Genomic DNA, 24,286 nt, shown 5'->3' on the forward strand with positions numbered 1-24,286 from the left:
CCCGCCGTGTGATATCGAAGAAAGCTTCAAAGTAAATGTGACGTATCAGGTATCGATCCGGTATTTTCAATTAAAGTGAAATTGAATACAGTTTACGGCGTTAAATCCGAACACCTTGTCGGTGCGGGCCGGGGCGGTGCAGCGCCTGGGAACGGGCACAAAGCGCGCCCGGCGCAGGTAGCCCGCCCGGCTATTGTACCGCTGACACATTTCATACTTTCACAATGTCTCGTTACGAAAGTCCGGGATAATAGCAGCCCTCGGTTCGTTCGCGAATAATAATAATATCAAAGAGTTACAGGGGCGCTCCGACGCGGACGGTCGCGGGTTTGAATTAAGATGTGATGTTGCTGTGCAGAGTGGAGTTAGGGTTGACGGGAGGTAAATGGATAGACCCACTTACCTCCCGTCCGAACAACATCCTGTTCATGTTCGAAAGTTCCTTAAGAAACGGTTATTTGACTACATACTGAAAGACAGCGATATTATAATATTATTTCGTAAGTTTTCTACGATTTTAAAATGCTTGCAGAATATTTTTCCCACTGAATAGTTAAGGGCCAATAACCCTAACACTTGTGTCGACCACGAGACACATTACAATTCACACATGCCGTCCGCGGGCGTTTGAGCTGCGTGGTATTCGATATACACGCAAAAACAGAACCGATCACCAGCTGATGCCATTGGAAAAATCCAAAATTCAAAGGTTTCACTGCTGAATAAGTACGATAAATACTTAGGAATAATAGTGTTTAGAGTGAATTGTGTTTCCTGAACTCTAGGCACTAAACTCTGGTCGGTGAATTACGGTCTACAGTTTGTCTACAGTCCACAGATAAAGGTTGCCTCGGGGGGTTAACGTGTACCGTTAGTCGTGATTCGGATTATGTCCTGGACAGTGGGCAGCGGTGAGCGGGCGGGGGCAGTCAGGGGCAGTCAGGTGAAGCGTGTGAGAATGGCCGGTGTTGTGACGGTCGGATTTTCGGTGAGCGCACAGCTCGGACCACCGGCGGCGACACCCGACACCGCGCCCGACTTCGCACGGCCTCCGCTTACATATGGGAACATTGTTTGTGCATCGTCGCCGAACTCCCGAGATGCTCGACGACTACAGATGTTCTCGAGAAAAGTAATCGAATTTTTTAGCCTACAAAAACTCCGCCGCCCCGCAAATTTCGTTACCTGCTCCGTAGCAGACTGTTTCAGCGAAACAAAAACTCATTGTCACCGCTGACGCGACGCGAGATCGTAACAATATTAAGATCACGGTAATAGAACTAACATTGGAGAGTTACGATTATTTAATATATACCTGAACAAAGCGTTTTTTCCGAAAGTTTCTTTTGCGAGTCAATAAAATTTTATTTAATTTACGATATTATGATTTATGACTGAGTCCATCGACGGAAAGACGTCGATAGACTGATTTAACGCATATATTTCTCAGCTACGAGTGTATCGAGTACCAGGAGGCTGTCTCCCGCCCTATATGTACATTGACGTCAATAATAATTACACAAGAATGTCTCGCGCCGCGATCGAGGACTATCGTACAAACAATTCCTCGAGTGGCTCATTGATATTACGTGAAACGTCGTATATTAGAAGCGCGGGCGATGTTGCGGCACCGCGACACCTGCCGGCCAGCTGCCGACCGGTCGGCCCCGCGCGGACCCGCTCTGACCCGGATTTCGGCGCTCGGGGGTCGAAGGTTCATATGCATAGAGAAACCGCCGCCCCGGCTTCTGTCGCAGCGTAGCGGGCGGCGGTGGTGACGTCCCTCCGCGTCGCGCCCGACGACGTCATTGGCACCGAGCCACGGAGAGAACTACGAGTGTCGCACGTACCTACATAATTTATTATGCATAAGGCCCTAGCCACAGGAACGTAGCAGACCTAAACGTATTCCGATGAGTTGGAGTCGGATCAGGGAGGTGCGTTCGCGGTCGTTCACCAGCGACCACATGCGGCCGAGAGCGGCCTCGAACCGGGAGTGCACCGCCCTGCGCCACCTGCCCGCGCGTGTTCTATCGCCGCAGCCGCGTGGGAACCGCACCACAAAAAATGTCCACACCGCCGCTTCCGCTACTCTATGTCACGTTCGCGCATTCCGACCGCATCACGATTCACGTCTGTCGTTCATTGTTTAATGAACCTGCGACTCGCAAGTCGCAACTGATTGCTCGCGGAAGCTGGTCGATAGTGTTCAGCGACGTTTACGATATGCTAGGTATATTCCGGGAAGATCGTTCGTTTGGAGAGCCGAACGGTTTTAAAAGACATAAGCGCGACGAACGATCGAGCCAGTAGGCCTACTACGAAACCGTTTTGAGACTCAAACAATTGAACGAGAATGCCGCGTCCTGCTCTAACAACGTCATTTCACATTTGTTAGAGTAGAACGCGGCATTTTCGTACGATTGTTTGAGTCTCAAAACAGTTTCGTGGTACGGCCCGCCACGATAATCGTGATGGTAATACGGTGCGAATGACAGATCACTATTGATTAGTTGTTTCGCTGAGCTTCGAGGTAAGGAATGACATTAAACAGAGAATCGACCTCAGCGCCTCGCGACAGCGTACTCTATAAAATACACCTGTCCAGATACCGACCGATTAACACGTTCCGAGCCGCGATATGCGACAAAACTCTAGACAGACGGAGCAGTTTCATATCTGGGGGCACGGGAGTGCCCCCGCCAAGATGAGCCAAGCGAAGCGCGCAAGGGCACTACCTACCTTTTCTCGAAACGTTTCGTCGTATTTTTGAACCCTCGTAACTTTGGTTTGAATAATGCCAGATAGTTGAAATTTTTAAGATATAATGACATGGGTATAGTTATTAAATGCGCAAATTTTGAATATCGTAGCTATTATACTTTAGATTTTATAGGTGTCCAAAAATCCACAATTTGGTCACTGACTCACCGATCATCAAAACTGTTAGGGTACTTCCTGAAGTCTTAGAAAGCTGAAATTTGGTATGTAACATAATATTAGTACTGAAACAACATAAAAATTATCAAACCCAACTTAACCTATATCCGTACCATTATAGAGCAAAATTAGGCAAAAATTTGTGTTTTTTGTATGGGAGCCCCCCTTAATTTTTTATTTTATTTTAATATTATTATTAAATATTAAAGTAGACATAATATAACTAAGGACTTTGAGAAAAAATCAAGTACCTACCTGTTGCCATTATTTATATAGAGCAAAAAAGGCCAAAAAAATCACGTTTGTTGTATGGGAGCCCCCCTTAAATATATATTTCATTTTGTTTTTAGTATTTGTTGTTACAGCGGCAACAGATATACATAATCTGTAAAAATTTCAACTCTCTAGCTATTACCGTTCTTAAGATACAGCCTGGAGACAGACAGACGTCATCGAAGTCTCAGTAATAGGGTCCCGTTTCTACCCTATGGGTACGGAACCCTAAAAAATGAACCAAAAGAAAAAACAACGTAAACCAGCTTACAAAAAGAAATGAAATCCCACCAAAAACATTTTCATGTAAAAATGTTGCCAAGGTGAGAACATAATATTATAGTTCGTCGTGTCAAAAAGTAGTGAGATCTCATGTAGAGCCAAGTTTCTAACCTTACATACTCAACCCTAAATCTAAAAACCTTAATTTTACCCTAAAGCACGGCAAAATATTTGATAATAATATTATAATGTGTCAGCCGCATGAGAAGAATCTAAAAACTCTACACATTAGTCAAAATCGGTGGCTTGGCCATTTTGTTATTCGCCAGGACTTTGAACTTAATACTAAACTAAACTAAAATACACAGTAATGATAAATGGCCAGGCCACCGATTTTGACTAATGTGTAGAGTTTATAGATTCTCCTTGTGCGGCTGACACATTATAATATTATTATCAAATATTTTGCCGTGCTTTAGGGTAAAATTAAGGTTTTTAGATTTAGGGTTGAGTGTGTAAGGTTAGAAACTTGGCTCTACATGAGATCTCACTACTTTTTGACACGACGAACTATAATATTATGTTCTCATCTTGGCAACATTTTTACATTAAAATGTTTTTGGTGGGATTATATTATTACGTTGTCGACTGTCGTCCCGCATCTCAGAGCCAGCTCCGCCTCGGCCCGATTCGATGCGATGGATCTATTCCTTGCGCCATCGACGGTCGTCTCGCGCGATTCTCGTATTAATTAAAATTTGAATATTATACAAGCTCTATGAATATTCGACCAGCTGACGAATTTCGTGCGGCGACCGGTCGGACGGGTCCATTATGGGCAAAACAAAAACGCGGTGCACCTGTTCGGATGTCGCGTGTTCGGACTTCGGAGTTGCGCATATCTCGGTGTTTTTCAGCGGGCACTGGCGCTCGCGCCTCCTGCGAGCACTTTCGAGACGGATCTATATTTACGATACTTTTATTGAGAGGCCCGGAGGCCTTCGACTATTGATATCGGAAGTCGGTATCTGGAGGATCCAGGTGCCGATCGGATTTAATTAGGAGGCTATGCTATTTCGTCACGTCTACTCTGTCCGGTGATACGATTATTAATCGTTGGATTTGATTACTCGATTGATTTCTTACATCACCGTTTCAGAAGTATACTCGAGACACTCGAGTGTAATTTAAAATTTTACATTTGTACTAGTTTTAAAAACATTAAGGGCCTGTTTCACCATTTCCTGATAAGGTGTCGGATAGGCTATTCACAACTTATTTGACAGCTGATGCTCTATACTCCATCTGTCAAGTTAAGTTGTGGATAGCCTGTCCGGCACTTATTAGGAAGTGGTGAAACAGGCCCTTAATTTCATAAGTTACAAAATAATGTCGCAGCTAGAGCGTAAGCGTATACGGCATATTGTGTCAGGGTAACCTTAAATGGTCGATTTATGATATGTGTAATGTGATAGAGAACTAAGAACTGAGCGGCGAGCAATGAGTAACAACTAACAAGTAACAATATTATGATTCGATTAGCTCGGCAGTCGGCACTGATCGCGAAGAATGCTGACTATTCGCTCGTCGGCGTGTGAGTGTGTGTATCAACTATCAACTGCATATGAGTGCTGTTTGCGCGATACATCACATTGTAGTCTTGTACTGGGGCATAAAGGTAACTTACACATTCTGCTACACAACGCTATCTTGGCTTTTTAGCTAAAAGCTATTTATAGAAATATACTCGAAGAAAGTTATTGGTAAACTATGGAGTGGGGATCTTAGATCTCCTTGGAGATTACAGTGGATTTGTGTCCGGTAAAATTTTTGATAATGCATAATATTTACTTAATGACCTCTACAGCTCTATCTACGCTTACGCCTGTGGAGTTTCGTGATGTTTGACTATCTACTTTTATAGCCCTAAACGTACTTAATGTATAGGGCTAATCTAAGATTTGCGGTCGTCGCGACGTCGGTGTCCGCAGCAGCGTCAGTGCGGGTAATGTGGTGACTACTGACTGGTGGCGTTGCGCGGCGGCAGACGGCCGGTCGCCGGTCGCCGCTGCAGGTACCTGACTCTATCTGCATCTCATTAGCGCTAAATCACGGCGGACCTGTTTGTCTCGCGCTCGCACTAACACCTACCGCATAAATCACGACCCTGTTCGTTATGTATTATGTTTCGCTGTATCTCTATTAATATTGATGTTATAATTTTTTGCTCGGAACGCGTATGTATTTACATAAAATAATGTTCAATCTTTCCATAAATCACATATCTATTAAATATTTACATAACTAACGATCGTTTAAATATCGTCAATAATTAATAATGATATAAAACAGTAAAGCCGAAGTAGCATAAAGCGTCAAGCTACAAGAATGAAGAACTGAACTGTTGTTTGATGTTGGTTGTCTGATGTTTACAGTATGTGGTAACTGGTAAGGACAAAGGTGTAGTGCAGGGGGACATTCCGGCATAATTATCTCGTGATTAATGCAGCTCGTGCGCCGTAACTGGCCTCCGCCGTCCTCCAGCATTGTAGGATCTAGAATTCTAGACCATTTGTTCCGTCGATTGCCTTTAACGCTACAAGTTACAACTGCAACAGCATGTCACCGTTACTCTTTAGCCGTTGGCAGGGCATAACTTTTTTCAAGACCTCTTGTCTCTCTTGTATTCACTGCTGATCTGTTAAAGTGTTAACAGTAAACTGATCATGAAAACTCAGATTCGTTTATATATTATAATTTAATTATGGACTTTATGTAGCGTAAGTTATTCAGACACAAAGTCATCATGTCCTGCTAGGTCACTATAATGTGTTATGTGGTGTGTGGTGTGTGGTGTGTGGTGGGTAGTGCGAGTCGGTGAGTCCGCCCCGCGTGGACGGCGGGCGGCGCGCCACGTCAGCGATGCCGGCCGCGGTGGGCGGGAGAGATTATTATTTTATATAACATCAATATTCGATCATTTATTTGTTTTTGAAGGGCGACGAGTAGCTAACGAACTAGTCTAACACTGTCAAAGATAAATAATCGACTCTACTATTGGCAAAACATAAAGTCAATAATAGGGTCTCGTTTGAGCACCTAGACGCGGTAGATCCCCGGATGTCGGTGAGCGGATGTGACATCTTAACTGTCGCATCCGCCCCCCGCGCCCCGCACCCGCCCCCCGGGACAACCGATACCCTTCACCTAACCTTCCGGTGTCGTAGTTCGATGTTATAGCTCTTGATTGAACGTAGGTTCCCGTGAAAAGATATAGGGCATAATTATTGCATAATAAAGTGCATTTTTGGGCAACAACTAGAAAGGTCTCAATAGAGAGTGCCGAAATAGAGATTGAACAAAAGTAGTTAAATAGAGGCAGATCAGCGAGAGGAAAGAAAGTGACTGTAGTTTAGTTACTCCTTAATTATTTGCACATATACCCTTTAATTATTGCATGCCAGAAGAACTAAGGTTTATGGGAAAGTTTGGACCCTCCAGCTACAGGACAGTTTCAGGATGAAGCCCAACGCGAGCCCCTTTATTAATAACCGAGCGGGCACCGCGGCCGATGTCTATCGCTAATAAATCATACAATTATACGTGTAATAAATATTCAGCGCGCGTCACTCGCCGGACCCACTGTACCGTCTGTATGCCGCCGCGACCGCGAGGGCATCACACCAACTATAAACGAGTTAGCCCACGATAAAAGCTCATTACAGGTCAATCGAATGATCGAGTTATGATTAAAAATGGTAGTCGTCCCCACGACTGCAGTCTTAAAGCATCAGGATTGATTTCTGCCGACCCTAATAGACGTCACGGAACAATAATCGTTTAACGATACGGAGCGCTGTTTACAAACTCCGCCGAGCTTCAATAACATCTACATAGTATGTCTGTACGGTGCACGGGAGTAGCTATCGGCGACAAGTGGGTCAGCGGCGTGACGTCACCAGATACTCCCGGCCGAGACGCCCGACCGACTGCGAGTCGCGACCTCAGCGATACCGAGCCTTTGTTCCGCGCCCGCGAGACCGGTCGTCCCTCGGTGGTTCATCTATCAGCAACGACTGATGCTCGCGTCTCCTCTCGGCGGGGCACCGCGCGACTGTGCGAGCGGGCGATGTGCAGCGTACATGTATTATGCAGGCGGGTGTAAAGGAAGTTTCTTGTGTTGTATTATTCAGGCCGGTGGCAGCGGTGGGACGGGCCGCGAGCGGCTCGCGAATATAAATCCATTACGGGTAATTACAGGCCGCGGCTCCTCGGTGCGGTCGATACGTCGATACCGATTATATACAATATTACGTTTCAAATTAAACCACGTAATTGGCTCCCAAGTTTCAATTATTCGTCTACTTTTGAAGAAATACCTTCATAATTCATGACGTTTGTTAATGAGCTACAAACTCGAGGAACTAAGTTTTGGAGTTGTAATATAAGTTACGAGGCACGAATCGAGGTAGAAGCAGTAATAAAATCTACCGGAAATTGGGATAACTCTACGTACGTAACGTTAGTTTTCTAACTCTACATAAAGGTTTCCCCTAGGCTACAACGTAGGTTATTTGAAATATTGTCATTTATGTTTAATGAAGCTGTCTACATGTAATAATACAATTAGTCGGCGATAATTGATATCACTGGCCAGATTACAGACTTGTTCGTTGACGTCATCACAATTTTGCACGGATTTAGTGTAGATTAGACGGAAAAAACGTGTTTTGAATTTGGCCGATCAATCTTCAACAATTCATTGATACTCTGATTAAGTGGAACTATCAAAAGTTGCTTCACTACATTTTGTGTAATTAGTTTCATATTTTCCGTTAAATGTAGAGTTAACAAATAACGTAAATCTTTATTTGTTAACTCTACATTTAACGGAAAATAGGAAAGTTAAAAAAACATACTTTTCTTTAAAATTATAAGACACACAATATATTGATAAAATAAACTTATTAAAATTTTTTATCACAATGTATTCGTTGGGTCTACTCTACGTTGAAACTTGAACGCAGAGCTAAGAAATCATGAGTTTCTTGTTGCGGCTGATGATAATGGCTATCGCGTTGTAAAATTCAAACGGTAACAGTAGACCGAGCGCGATGTTTGGAATACATTAAACAATTCCTAGCCGCTAGACACTGGCCGGCATTAGAATAAAGTATTCCGCGTATCTCGTGCGATCGTGTCGCATCACATTATCGGGGAAACTCAGTCTCCGAGCTCCCGGCTCCGTGTTAGTGGGAAGTCAGATCTATGAAGTGAAGACGTGTTATCCGGAAGTCAGATCTATGAAGTGCTTTAAATTTTATACACGTCATCTGCTGCTAAAGAATAGACCCACTCGATAAAACCCATATGTTTTACAGCTGATTTTAAACCACCTTATCTTATATATAAAATTCTCGAGACTGGCTGCGACCATTGTTTGTGCGACGGGATAGCGATGGACGTTGCCATGGTGACATACTTATTTAGTCACTTCAATAAAATAATTCGGGCGAAATACTTTATATGGCAAAGAAACGTTTGCCGGGACAGCTAGTAATTTTATAATACTGTGTTTTCAAATGTTAAATATGAAATGTTATCAAGGTAGAGAATGGTAATTAAGTTTCTCATCCTTTAACAATTAGTAACTAGGATGAACTAGAGATCGCCCAATGGTCGAAATTCGACCTCAAATAAAATTAATTACTTATAAGAAACAAAAAACTTTTTGAAAAAAAAAAGCTTTTATTTAAATAGTCTAAAAAGAAGAAAATTAATTTCTCCTTCAAAATTGTAACTATTAAGTTATAATCCTCAATATCATTTTAAACAATTTGCATGATAATAAAACCTTGTCGCGCGATTTGTAGATTTTTAAGTTTTCTTCTTTTTAGATTATTTTTCAAAAAGTTTTTGTTTATAATTTATTTTTTAGTTATCTCTACTTCAGAATAGAGTATGTTTGTCTCGTAAACTTCTAAACAAGTAACTCCAACCCCTCACCAACAACGGTGTACATAGAGTTGCGAGCTTCGACTAAAATCGCTCTACCGTAGAGTCGACAATCAACATTATTCAGTTCTATGCTTTACATTTCTGCGCATTTCCTTTTCTATAGCTCATAAGTGGCTAATAGACTTGTAACGATAATAATTAATAACGTTTCGACGTTTCTTAGACTTTTCTGATGAAAGTTTCACTTTCAGAACTTTTCATGAACTTTTACAAAAAGCTCAAATATGCCATAGTATTATATTAGAGATTTTACAGCTCTCTTTAAAAATATAATAATATATCCTATACAATCATTACTGTCCTAAACGTTACTTCGATTATTCTACTCCTTATATTTTAAGGCACCTACTTCGTTAACGAGTCACAGTCAGCTACAAAACAGTGAACATAAAATATATTTGCCTCCGCGTATGACAGCGCGCGTGAGTGCGCGAAAGGTCCGCAGCTTATGAAAAACTAAGTTCCGTCGTAGTTACCAACAGCACGGACGGGGCAAATCCTTTGTGCGGAAACCGTCACCACTCGCGAAATAAAACACACCACAATCTTACAGTTCGAAAACAATAGGAGTGCTACGTAAACACGGCGAGACAATGAGTTTTATATCGGCACACACTGCACTGGTTATATAAAAGTTTTACGCGCGAGCTGATAGGGCATGCGGTGCGTGTACGCTCGCGTCCGCGGCTCCTGCGTGCCCACGGTCGACTGCCGCTCACTCGCGCCGCCCGCCGCCCGCCGGTGTTGCCACCCCGAACATCCTTCCTACCCCGAACACTACGATATCTAAACTGTACTCGATAAACGCACTAGCTCAGCGAAAGGATCATTTCGAAATAGCTGTCTCGAAGGCCGAGAATTTTTTATAGCATAAAGAAATTACCAGAAATAGTTTTATTATTGAAAAGGTGAGGTCGAAAGATACAATATCCCGACCGATAGAAGAAACACTACCCCGACCATCCGCAATCTATACGATTAATTAAATTAGATCGACAATCAGAATTCAGAATATATAATTAGTTTTGTAAAGTTTTGAATATTTGTAATTTTAAATAAAATGTTATGATACCGGTCGACTATTAAAGCGTCTTTCCATTAACCTACTATTCAGTACGGCCGCGGCCCCACCACCTTAATATCTGCGTTGATTTTAATTTATGACTTTTTTTATACTGTTTATTATGTTGCACTAATTTTGTATACTTAATAAATATTAATAACCAATAATATTAAAGTTAAAATATGCTTATAGCTTCTATATCCACATAACTTAATACGCATTATGTTTTTATGGCTTAGGAGTGTTATAAACGTTCTCAATAGGTCTGATAAGAAAACATCCTGCTGACTGCTACAGTAACGAGTTACATATCACACGTTAGACTCACTAGTCGATCTATTTAGCCGCCTACCGGGGTGCAGGAGCTTTATATGACTGGCAACCCCGGCTAGCGCGGCGGGCGCGGCGCGACGTTGCCGCACTTCCCGCGCGTAGCGAGCGTAACAATAATGAGGTTAAAGTTTGTCAAGTTTTTTTCATTTTCAGCGAGCTTTCCAAGTTGGGGGGATACGGAGTCATTAGCCGGCCGACTTCTCGCGAGATGAAGCGAGCGGGGCGGGCGCGGGGCGGGCGGGGGGGCAGAGCGGGATGGGTGCGCTATACTGACGTAATGTAATTATTACGAGCTCTTTGTCCTGACGCTCGTAATAAGTTTGATCCGCGGTTAAAGTTCACCTTCTAGCTGTAGTGGTGCTAGTGGTGCTACCTAGTCCGGCCGAGCGGAGATACGCCGTAGTATGTAGAGATAGTACTCGATAACGTTATGCGTCATAATTCAATTCGCTGTTCTAGGAATATAATAGAATTCTTTTGCTCGATCGCAAGGAAAACCATCGAATACATTTTATAAGCGGCTGCTCAAAACAAAAGCAAACAAAAAAAAAGGAAAAAAGTGCTAATCGTTTTCATTTCTAACGTAGAGTTAGCTGAAAAACTTTTCAGCTGAATGTAGAGTACGAGTTAGTTCACTAGCTGCCTTCAACGAAAGAGGGTATTTTTTATAGCAGAAGTAAGTGTTACCATCTATTCACTTAACTACATAACCTCTAGTCTGTCATTTGCTGCCCGGCGGTCTGTCAAATCCCACCCCTGACAGTCGCGAGCCGCCCGGCGGCACACATATTTCTGTGAGAGGCCGGGCCGGCCTTTCATAGAAAACTAGCAATCTAAAACATATCCAAAACGGTTTTTTACTTTACCGCGGCGTCACCTTAACACATAAGTAATAAAAAATATATTTGTACGTTAATCGTACCAGTTTAAAAATCTCCAATTTTCTTAATAAAATCTGTGAATAAAAAAATAATTTATTTAAAATGTGAACTAAGCCTTATGCTTTCCGCCTGTTGTGAATTGTCCGTTCCATTATATGTGACCATACGAAAAGTCACAAATCGGAAGTCACGTAATATTACTTTCTTTTACTTTTAAAGTGTTTGTAAATAACCGATAATAGTTATCACAATTTCATTTTTTATACTAAATACTAAGCTAATTTTGCAACGTGTCAACAGTAAAAACAGTTGGAGAAAGTATAATAATGCTTACAAAATATGGTCACTTATCTGAACAAATAAACCGTTCCTTAAGAACCGTCCAACCTGCGTCCGCGTCTTGTAGCAGATTTTTAACTACTAAATTCAAATTGGAGTTTCTCGATGTACAATGAAATATAGTGCTATCATTTAGTGCCGAAAATATTTTTGTAGTATGTTCATAAAACTAAAAAAAAACGGTCACTAAACAGAACATTCCGGTCGGGTTGTTTTTTCATGATTATAATTTTAATTAAATTATGTTAGATTTTTCAATAACAAGACATTCAATTGATACATTAAGTATTTAGGAATCTAACATATGTTTTTTAAGTAACTTACTTTAAGAAAAAAAATAGTTATTTATAGATTTTGTTACAACTTCTGGGAAGGGGACAGGTGAATTTAATAGTTTTCGGTACTTAAAATCCCTTATAAATCTCATACTAAATAAAATTTTATACAAACGTGAATGTATTTTAATCAAAGAAAACTTGTTTTTGCTCCTACATTAAAATTACAAAATGTTAGTACCTATGTAATTTTTTACAAATAATCTGTAGCGAAGTCAAGGGACAAGGTAAAAACCAGGGGTACACATTTTTTTGAAAATGCCCAAATAGTTTAATAGCCCAATCTGAGCAACTCTACATCGGCTCTACTATCAATAAACCTATTAGCCGCGATATCGGGGCGATTGCTAATTCTTTTCGCATGTCACACCAAGGATAGGGCGACATACAGCTCTACACTCTACATCGCATACATAATATGAAACAACGGTACACTAGTCTTCGCTCGCGACTACACGTGACGACTTTTATTTTGCAATGTAAACATAATTGTACCCTATCGCTGAAACTTTTCCATCCTAAACAATATACTCATTTTCATCAATCGTTTCTGCAACGTAGTTATGAAAATAGCACTACTTTTTTAAAACTTTTTTGCCATTGTTTTCGGAGAAATAGAAAAAAATTAAGATGAGATGAAAGAAAGATGTTTTATGATTGTATGAATTTAATGTTTAGAAGTGCGCGAGTAGCTGTAGCCTGTATATATTGTAGTGTATCGCCTAGAGGAGCGATAACAACAAAACGAGGGTGTTTACGGCTTCGAGACCAGTTAATGTGGAGCGAATTCGGGCGGAGGGTGATCGTACATCACCGCCCGCTACTGTACATTACACGTTATAGAGCTCTACTATCTATCCTGTAATAATCGCACACTAAATAATCGATATCATTTTATTGAATGATCGGCCAAGTACGGGTCTGACTCGCGCAAGAAGGGTTCCGTACCTTTATAGAGTAAAAAAATTTGATTTTTGTATGCGAATTAATTTTTTAATTTTTTATTTTATTTTAATTTTATTATAAATTATTAAAGTAAAATTATAATTAAATATTTTGTGAATAATTCAAGTGCCTATATGTTGCCATTATGGATTACGAGCAAAAAAAGCCAAAAAAAGCACGTTTGTTGTATGGGAGCCCCCCTTAAATATTAACTTTATTTTGTTTTTAATATTTTTTGTTGTAGCGGCAACAGATATACACAATTTGTGAAAATTTCAGAAGTCAAGCTATAGCGGTTCATGAGATACATCCTGGGGACAGACAGACAGACATCAAAGTCTCAGTAATAGGGTCCCATTTTTACCCTTTGGGTACGGAACCCTAAAAGGCAAATACGACTGGGTAAGACATGCATTTCACTAAATACCACTCAAACTCAAATCTGACAAAACCTAACAGGTCTTGACCCTTTTGACTGCTGAAACACAAGACAAGCTACGAGCACGTCTTATCAACTCTAAAAATTTCTAAGATTTGGCAATTGAAAGGCTTAGGAAACTAAGAAAACCGCATCTAAAGGGTCGATTCCACCCAGACTACTGCTTTCAACATGGGCGTATATAAGGGGGGTGTCCTGGGGGGCCCCCCCCCCCCCCCCCCTTTATTATCCATCTTACTTTTCCAATTTCGACAATAATTATATTATATGTACCTCGCCAGTTAAAATCGTTGCGGTACATGTATAAAGAAAATATGTTTTTGATTTCCTCAGCACGTTGCCGATATGCTGCTGCGGAACCCTTCATGGGCGATTCCCCCCTCTCCCCCCCCCTTGTCTATATACGCCCGCGGCTTTCAACAAAACAACAAGCAATACTCGTCAAACAGTGTCGAAGGTTGCGCAACAGCACCAAGGCAGCAACAGGCGTGCGGGAGACAGCCCCGTCGGGCTGACGGGTGAGTGGTGAGTGGTGACGTAACGCGGGGATCCTCGTCACTGTCCGCGCCACGTCTTGTAATCTGTCGCAATATTTCCGATGTTATTCGCGAAAGGTTCCATTTAGCTGTTTTACACAAGTAACTGTTTTACAGGTTTCCTGTAGGTGGGTTAGGGCAACCTTTTTTACAGGATTACGGCAAATCTAAAACAAAGGGTAATCATTTTAAAGTAGTATAGCATCTAGTCTCTTCATAGCGCCTAAACCAGAGGTTCCCAAACTTCTTTGTTGCGGACCTCCTGAAGCACCTAGCCCCCCCTACGAGAGTTACGAGGACTAGAGAAAGAGAGAGAGAGAGAGAGAAAATTCCTTTATTTTCTATACCACGAATAATAAAGTTATGAAAATTCTACTACGCAAGCTAGTGTTTTAATTTTTTTACCATATTAAGTACGATCTTGGTAGTAGATCGAACGCTGAGGTCGCCAAATATGAAGTAGGCGTCATCTCACGGATAATGCGTGCCATTTCCGGTACTGCCATAATCTTATTGAAAGTGGCTTTTCAATATTTAGTCGTAGTCTTATTAGTTATTAGTAATTAGCATATTTAAAAAATCGGCCAAGTGGGAGTCGAACTCACGCACGAAGAGTTCCGTACCGTTATAGCGCAAAAATAGGCAAAAATTTTGCCCCTTAAAGAGCATGGGATATTTTAGTATGAAGCCTCCAGGTACACAGCTACAAATTCGCGATAAAAAGTCATCTTTGCCGGCGGCAAGAGATGAAGTCATGTGCCAATCGATAGTACATCAAAATATAAACTGTAGGAAATACTCTTTGGTAAAATGTCGTAACTGATACCACAATAGACATAACTACCAGTAGTTCGACTGCAAAGAGACGGACAGGTTTCAATATCTGTCAAATTCGTCGGGTTTCACTAGGATTATGAACGGAATGTGCCTCGCGCTGGCTGATATAATTTATTTTTTAATATTTAAAATAAAGATTTCAAAATTAGATTCTGACAATTTTAATCGCATGTGCCGAAACACAAACAACAATACGACCAAAGAGGAACACGTCCAGCGAATATGTCATAGTTTTAAATTCGTAGGTAACAAGTTAACAACCCTAGCGACGATTTTCGTCATAATACGTCAAATTAAAAAATTTCAACATCAGTTCTAAGTCGGCATCTATCTATATATTAATACGTGAGAGAAAAACTTTGTAACCCTTTTTATGAAAAATGGGGAAACGTTGGAGCATGAAATTTCGCACAGTTATCCATACTAATATTATAAATGCGAAAGTATCTCTGTCTGTCTGTCTGTCTGTCTGTCTTGCTTTCACGCTAAAACTACTGAACCGATTGCAATGAAATTTTGTATACAGTTATTCTAGAGTCTGAGAAAGGACATAGGCTACATTTTGATGTGGGAAAATATCTTATTTCCATGAAAATATCGATGAAAATGAATTCGCATTGCGCGTGGCCAGCGCTCATCCCGGGGGTCCTGGGTTCGAGTCCCGCAGGCGGAACAAAAAGTTTTCAATGTTCCTGGGTCTTGGATGTGTACCTATTAAAATAAAATTTCAAAAATCTTAAACATATTTTATGTATAATATTATAAAAAATCCAGAAATTTATCGATGGAATGAACATTTTAGTTCTAATACGATTCAACAGATGGCGTTTTATTTTTTACTTTATTGTAACACTAGCTGTTGCCCGCGACTTCGTCCGCGTGGACTTCAGTTTATAGCGCGCGATGTCAACAAAATTGGTGTCAAAAGCTTTTATAAAAAAACCCTGGTACCCCTTAAATCAATACAGCTGTGCAGTGTGCACACAATAAGTATTTCATTTTTTTATATTAAACTTTATATTTTATGCCAAATTTTAAAGCTTATTTAGCCCTCCAATTACTCAATTTTACCCATAAACTGTTTATCATTGATAGATTTAAGGTTACGTCACTGCACAGATAAAGTACTGACTTATTTGATACCGTAGAATAGATATAACAATAAAAAAAAATCGAAACTTAAATGTAAGATGATACCACGTCTTATAGAAAGACTTTTGAGCAAGCGTCAGCGCGATGTAGAAGACGCACGGCGCCATCTATTATGAACTGTTGGAACTAACTTAATTTGAACAAATTTACGCATTTTCACCCCCTTACAACCCTTTTTTCCAGTAAAAAAGTAGCCTATGTCCTTTCTCAGGCTTTAGACTATCTGTATACAAAATTTCATTACAATCGGTTCGGTAGTTTTGGCGTTTGGCGTGAAAGCGAGACTGACAGACAGACAGACATACAGAGATACTTTTGGCGTTTGGCGTGAAAGCGAGACTGACAGACAGACAGACAGACAGAGATACTTTCGCATTTATAATGTTAGTATAGATTATGTGCACACTGCACAGCTGTTTTTGGGTATTTTGATTAATTAACCACTGGATACTCGGAAAAAATCTGTCAAAAATAGAAATCCAAAATCCAAAAAAAAAATGGCGCCAGGCCCCGCCCCTTTTTTACAAATAATATAATATTTTTACATCCAACCCACATTTTATGTTTCTGTAAAAAACATTAACAGCTATGTTAAATTTTCTATCTATCAAGCCATCATAATTATACTTTTTAGTCTGATTTAATATTCTTTTCACAGTATGTACTTTGAAAATTATTTTTCAGACCCTTTGATTACAAATTAAACAATATTTTGTTAAAATCTACACGACGGAACCCTAAATTAGACCCTTGTATCAACAACTCATCGAAACATCTTGAATTGTTTATAAAAACAGCCGTGATTTACGACCCAAAAAAACCGGTTTCGTATAACCCACAAGCAAACTTCGTCATTAGTGCTATATAAATAAAGTTCAAAATGGCGCGGCCGGCAGAAAATAGCCGTTATCTGTGAACTTTTGTTCTCAATTGTTTAGAAACGTAATGCATAATATTGATATAAATTGTCTTAGAGACATTGTGTAATAACTTGTATAAGCGTTTTACGTAATTAATTTTCAAATATATGAAGCAAATCACGTCCAAATCACCAAAAACTAAACCAAATTTTCGAGTGTAACCTAAAAGTTTTTACGATGTATTTCTTTCAAATGATTATCTAAAATAATTAATTATTAGTAAATTTAGGTATTTTACTACTTACATTCGTTAAATCAATCCATTATTTCAAACAAATTACACAACACTGCAGAACACACACGAAAAATTTCACGATTTTCAAATGACTGAAAAATATTCGTCGACCACAGATTGTATAATATTTTGCATTCAGAATGTGGCAAATGTATCATAGATCGTAACTAACCCAACTTCTTCATACAAAAGTAGTCTCTAAATCAGCTAAATACGAAATATAATCGAATGAAGAGCGCGGCCCACTTGGGCCTTATGGTGCTTGACGGAATGGCGCTTGACATTTAGCGCGGCCCAAGTGGGCCTTATGGGGATTAAGGAGTTAAGGGCCGCGCTACACCGGAATGGCAGCGGCGAGGCGAGCACTTTCAGCGCTGCCATTCCGGTGTAGCGCGGCCCTAAGAGGGGTACCACTTACCAGGGTTTTAAAAAGTTTTTAAATTTGACACACATTTTGTTGACACCGCGCGCTATAAACTAAAGTCCACGCGGACGAAGTCGCGGGCAACAGCTAGTAGTTTATATGGAGAAGGAGTGCATCGAGCCAATATTATTTTAAAATTATGCTTTTATCATATATATTTTTAACAAATAAAACTTACACACACTACGACACTACTACTAAAAAAGATGACAGATTTTTGAGTGACAAGCCTATACATACGAATTATACTCTTTTATTTATGGTTGAAGTCTGTTGACAACAAGTTGACAAATTGAAAATAGATTATTGTTTTTTTTAATTTAATTTTAGATCAAACGGCCAGTCTGAGATCAGCTGAGTCCCAGAGACAAGAATTGAAAAAAACTATGATGACGTCAATATTTTTTTACAAATAGGTACTTAGTAGCCCTAATGTCGTTGCAAGTAAGGTCGAATTTCGACCATTGGGCGATCTCTAGTACTCTATAATTCTGTCTACTCTGCTGATACGGTTTCGGAATAAATAAGTTAAAACATATCCCACCAAAACATTAAATGTAAAAAGGAGCCAAGCAAAATATTGCATAGCCATGCACTATATCTGGACGCTGTTAAGCATTCGTGTACTAACCCACATAAAAATTACATTAGTTATGAATGCAGTTATGTTCTATAAATGATTTAGAACAAGACTGCATTCAAAATTTATCAACAAAAAAAATTGTGGGTTAGGACACTAATGCTTAACAGCGACCATCTATCGTAAAAAGTTTTCAGATCACATTCAAGCCAAGCCTTCAACTTATTTTGTAATTTAAATCAACATTCAGTGAATTTATCAATTCTTTATTTTATAATTGTTATAGTGGCTCGGCAATGAGCACAAGAAAAACAAATATAAAACTTCATATTTGGGGTAGTTCATACTCACACAAACACGTTTTTTGCCCTTTTTTGCTCTATATACATAATGGTAAAAGTAAGGTTTTTGAAAATTTCAGAAAATACTTAATTGTATTTCAACTTTAATAATAAGTAATAAAAAGTACATATACTTGTGATTTAAGAGGCTCCCATACAAATTTACGGTACGGAACCCTATGTACGCCAGTCCGACTCGCACTTGGCCAGTTTCATAATTTTTCTTTTCATTGTGGATAACCACCTACCTTGTTGCCAAATTTCAAGGTTCTAAGTCTGCTAGAGGTACCTTAGAATTTTGATGATCTGTCAGTCAGTGAGTGACAAAATGTAGTAACTTTGACCATCCGTAACTATTAAACTATTTATCGAAATGTTATGTAATTTGGAGGTAAAGCTAGTTTTAATACTTGCTCCTAGTGACCGAATTTCTAAATCCCTAGCTTTATTAACATCGAAGATAAAGGGGGTGTGAAAAAGCCGTGAACCGCTTCGAGAAAAGTATGCTACGGCCGTGCCTTTGCTAAAAAGCTTGGCTGGAGCACTGCCGTGCTCCCAGAATTTTTTTGTTTTTTTGAATTATTTGTTACTTCTTACACTTAAGAGTCCGGGTGCCCTCGCAATTCTTATACAAACGTAATAACTAATACCAAGATCATTTTCCATATGAGAATATTTAACATATTTGAGTTATTATTCAGCATAAGATAATAATTACCTAGGTTCCTGTACAAAGAATCACTGCAAAATATTTACATATCAAAAAATATGAACGATTACAATTTAGTATGTAAAGTTACAACTAGCACCTACGAATACACGATGCTCGTGTGCAAGTTGTACAAGTAGTTCTCAAAAGTCTCGTCCACAGTTCCCTACGTATTCAAACTTGTATATCTATTGTCTGAATCTAGTTTCAAACTATCTGCCGATCGGAGTGAAACTCGGAGCGACGTTGTCGACCCCTCTAGCGCGCGCGAGCGGGACGGGTGTAGCTGTGCGAGAGGGACGGCGCACGGGACTGAGACCCCGGGGGTAGGGGATAACCGACCTGAAAGCGTTCAAGGTCAACTACGGTGGGGTGATCCACTATTGGAACTATAAACAATTAATATCAAACTTTAGTACTAAACTATATCTAGATCGAGAGGCTAGAGCTAGACTCGATGACGTAGAGCAACGGTCGATCTGCTTGCCGCGAACTATTATGAGAACTATGAAAAATACAAGGTACAGTTAAAAGTGTAACACATCATGCATTACGCTGAAATATAATTTTTATGTAGCAGAAAACAGTAATAGATACTAACAAAGCCCCTTAAAGTCCCTAACGAAGTCCATAGACTTTTATTACCTACTCAAAAACACTCAGACTTTTTAATTCAAATGTACAATAAAAAGCTCAAGATAAATAAACTGACTCTACTTTACATACCTCCATACATTTAATTTAAAATATGGTACTAGTACTACTAGTTGTATAGGAGTAGAGTTAACCTGTCTACTTTTAGTAACCGCTACATTTAAATTTGTAGCATTATAGCTGCCCATACTTTATTTATAAATGTATTTAGAATTTAGAACATTTAAAAAGTGAATTGAATTTTCCCCCCAAAGTTGAGGTATCAGTAACCATATCAGTAACCACTGGACAAGTTAACTTGGTCCCTCTGCTTGCGTACACACTAAAGTCCACACATAACAGTAGGTAATCACCATGTAGCGATTGGCGACATAATATGTTAATATAGGGCCTACACGAGGGCTCGGAGCGGCCATTATACTCTGTTCAGGAACCCGGTTCTCGCATCTCGCGATTACTGAAGAATCTATAATATATTAATACCTGAGCCAAAAACTTTGTATCCCTTTCGACGAAAAATGGGGAAACGTAGGTGAATGAAATTTTGCACAGTTGTAGTTTATATGGTGAAGGAGTGCATCGAGCTAATATTATTTTGAAATTATGCTTTTATCATAAATTTTTTTAACAAATAATAATAATAATAGCTCCCACACCGGTTTCGGTGACGGTGGCCGGTTTCATTGAAACCAGGCCAGCTACGCAGGAGTAATTTATAGTGCCCAAGTGTGTGCGCAGTACACAAGAGCACTCTCTATTCCTTTACTCTCATAACCCAGTGGGACGGACGACCGACACGACTGGCGAGAGATCAGGCGCAGGACCGACTTTTTACATGCCCATCCGACGCATGGATCATCTTACTTGTCAGACAATCAGGTGATCAGCCTGCATTGTCCTAACCAAACTTGGAAATAACATGTTTCCAACGCGGGAATCGAACCCACGACCACCGAGTCAAGAGCCGCGCTCTATACCACTAGACCACGGAGGCGTTTAAAAAATAAAACATTACACACACTACAATACGCACACTCAAGATGACAGATTTTTGAGTGACAAGCCTACACATACTGAAGTCTGTTTACTGAAACTGGATTGAAAATGGATTATAGTTTTTTTATTGAATCTTAGATACTATTAGACATGCTTACACGGCCAGTCTGAGATCAGCTGAGTCCCAGAGACGAGAGTTGAAAAAAATTATGATAAAGTCAATATTTTTTTCGAATTTCGATCATTGGGCGATCTCTAGTTTTTTTTTTAAATGAAATAAGGGGGCAAACGAGCAAACGGGTCACCTGATGGAAAGCAACATCCGTCGTCCATGGACACTCGCAGCATCAGAAGTGCTGCAAGTACGTTGCCGGCCTTTTAAGAGGGAATAGGGTAATAGGAGAGGGAAGGGAAGGGAATAGGGGAGGACAGGGAAGGGAATAGGGTAGGGGATTGGGCCTCCGGTAAACTCACTCACTCGGCGAAACACAGCGCAAGCGCTGTTTCACGCCGGTTTTCTGTGAGAACGTGGTATTTCTCCGGTCGAGCCGGCCCATTCGTGCCGAAGCATGGCTCTCCCACGTATAATATAGACCAGTTGTATAAAATAGACCAGGAAATAAACAGACGGATCACCTGATAGGGAGCGATAGCCGTCATCCAACATTTGCTACAACAGCGATGTTGGACTTGGAACTCTTGTGGTGTTACAAGGTGACCTCCGTGGTCCTAGAAATCTCTACCTTAGGCCTACGGATACTTTACTCGACGAACACAGCATATGCGTAGTTGTAAGCTTGTTCTGGATGTGGCTCTAGCATTGTTCTGACTTCTGGCCTTTCAGCCACATTAGTGCCGAAGCTAATAGGCACATCTTAGTTCCAAGTAACCGATTCTCTACCTCACATCTTAGGTTCTGAAGATCTGATACAAGTTTTGGATTCGGAAATGATCCAAGATAAGAGCCAATGGTCCCAGAATATCTAAACGTTAACAAAAAAAAAACATTTTATATCCTAATTTCCCGGTAAACAAGTGACCTATCACTGGTACTTAGTACTAACTCATTCGACTATTTTGTGGTAAACGCTCAACGACCGCGTCACGAGTGTCTCAGACTCTCAGTTGCTGCTGTCATATACCGGCGATATAACGTTTAATCAACGCATTGAGTAATGGCCGCAATCTACATGATATTAGAAAACAGAATATAATTAAACGTTAATTAGACGATCCAGTCACGAACGACAAACGGTAGAGCACGAGATCTGGTCCCCTGAATGTAGACTTATGTAGAGTTTTAAACACACCTCGAATAGTACTCTAATTCTGCTTATTTAGTTTTCAATTTAATTCATTCAGTTTAAATTCAGTCCGGGTCCCAATTGCACACCAAATATTTTTGTCATAAGCGGACGTTAAACTACTGTTTATTACATTCTTCAACAATGGGAATGCGTTTGACGTTAATTTGAGAATTTATGAAATTAAATTTTGTAGTTTTATTATACCGTATAATGGACTCTACATCTACAATATACTTGCAATATGCGAATTATCCAATTTACAGACCCCTTTATATATCAGTGGATAAGACGAGAATTTCATACCAACAAACGTTTACGCAAAAGTGAAAACTTAACTAGATTAAGGGCACACAAGCTTAAAGCTTGCTGTACATTTTGATCGGTGTGGAGTGTGGACTAAAATATTATGATTGAGGAGATGTGGACACAAAGCTACACTCGACATGGCGTGTCCAGCATGGTGTGGCCAATTATTATTTTGATATTTTACCTTCCTTTACACAAGATAAATATAATTAGAATTTAGAAGTTTCGTAGGCGGTCTACGTCAATATCATAAGTCACATGTTAAAATGGCCCAAACAACTACTAAAGTCCAAGTCATACGTCTGACGATAGGGCAAAACTCTATAAACATTACATCAACGTCGAAAAGACATATTGCTTGTGTCAGGCATAGACTCTATGCCATAGGATCATGTTCAACGACTTCGGAGTCCGCGCACCCCATCGCGCCCCATAGCCCTCGCGATATCGCCCCCAGTCAATATTGTACACTTCACGTCACCGCTGCTCCTGCACCGGAACGGCGATTTCGAATGGCTCTCGAAACTTCCCGCCCGCGCCCCACGACTTCGGGCTCACCTAATACGTTCGGCTTTAAGTTTGACCCCTGCGACGTGTATTGTGCACCTTAATTGCGCCATTGCAACGCATATTTTAACGTCGCGTCGTCTCGCTACAAATACAACGATACGTATTATCCTCGTAGAGATAAATGCACAAACTTTGCGAGCCGTTTAAATGCACAGTCGTATTGTGAAAGTTTGCCGCCCACCGAAGCTTCGAAAGCGCGAACGAAACTTTGTATTACGGTGCAGTCGGAGCAGCGCGAGTAATCGAAAAAAAATGCTAAAAAGTTTCGTTCGAGGAAAACACTCAAAACGTAAACTGCGCATAATCCCCGGCGATACATTAAGCTCGGGCGCGCTCGGGCCCCGCCCCGGCGCGCGCCGAGCCCCGCCGAGCGCCCCCGAGGACACCCGAAGACGGCCGAGGCGGAACATCTGTCGCGGCGCGTGCGACCTGCCCGCGCGCCCGCGTCGGATTTGCGCAGGTGCTCCTAGCGCCTTCCACTTTTTTTTGTGATTCTTTAAATTTGAAAGGACATCCTAGAGGTTTCTCCGCGTACAATTCGGGGGCCTCGGACGAGATTCGACGGCGAGGTCGACGCCAGCGAGGAGTCGCGTTTTCGACGTATAAAACACGCGGATCGGTCCCGTTGCGACTTGCGGGGCATGAATATTATTCGACGGCAAATGAGGCCTATATCGTATTAATTAGTAATTTCGTTAATCGTAATAATTATGATGATTAGGTCGCAGGTGGTATATGGTGGCGGCGCGGTGGTACCGACCAGCCGCGGAGCAGTCGGAACCAGTTCCCCGTGCCAACAGGTGCAAACCGAATCTGCCCGCCGCGCGCCGCTCTCCGCCGCCGATAGCAGCACACGCGTCGTTGCCTGCCTACTCTGCCTACTCGCTGTTACGTAACACCGGAGTCCGGAGGACACCAGCCATTCGCCGTA

The 24,286-nt window shown here is 40.8% G+C and overlaps 1 protein-coding gene across 6 annotated transcripts in view; it reads right to left on the reverse strand.

The window, feature by feature from the left end:
- The window catches only part of LOC121738636 (transcription factor 12), a 91,440-nt gene that overhangs the window by 17,903 nt on the left and 49,251 nt on the right, over positions 1 to 24,286 (reverse strand). For 2 of the 6 annotated variants that reach the window (XM_042130849.1, XM_042130856.1), the window contains exon 1: positions 9,934 to 10,175. The exons of 2 other annotated variants lie outside the window; for them this stretch is intronic. The gene's annotated coding sequence lies outside the window, so the exon portion shown is untranslated. Of the gene's footprint in view, positions 1 to 4,673; positions 4,680 to 9,929; positions 10,176 to 24,286 lie in introns of those variants that run through there. 2 more of the 6 variants (XM_042130832.1, XM_042130842.1) reach the window with 2 other exon arrangements.

This window comes from Aricia agestis, chromosome 2 (genome assembly GCF_905147365.1).
Source record: "Aricia agestis chromosome 2, ilAriAges1.1, whole genome shotgun sequence".
Classification (NCBI taxonomy): Eukaryota; Metazoa; Arthropoda; class Insecta; order Lepidoptera; family Lycaenidae; genus Aricia; species Aricia agestis.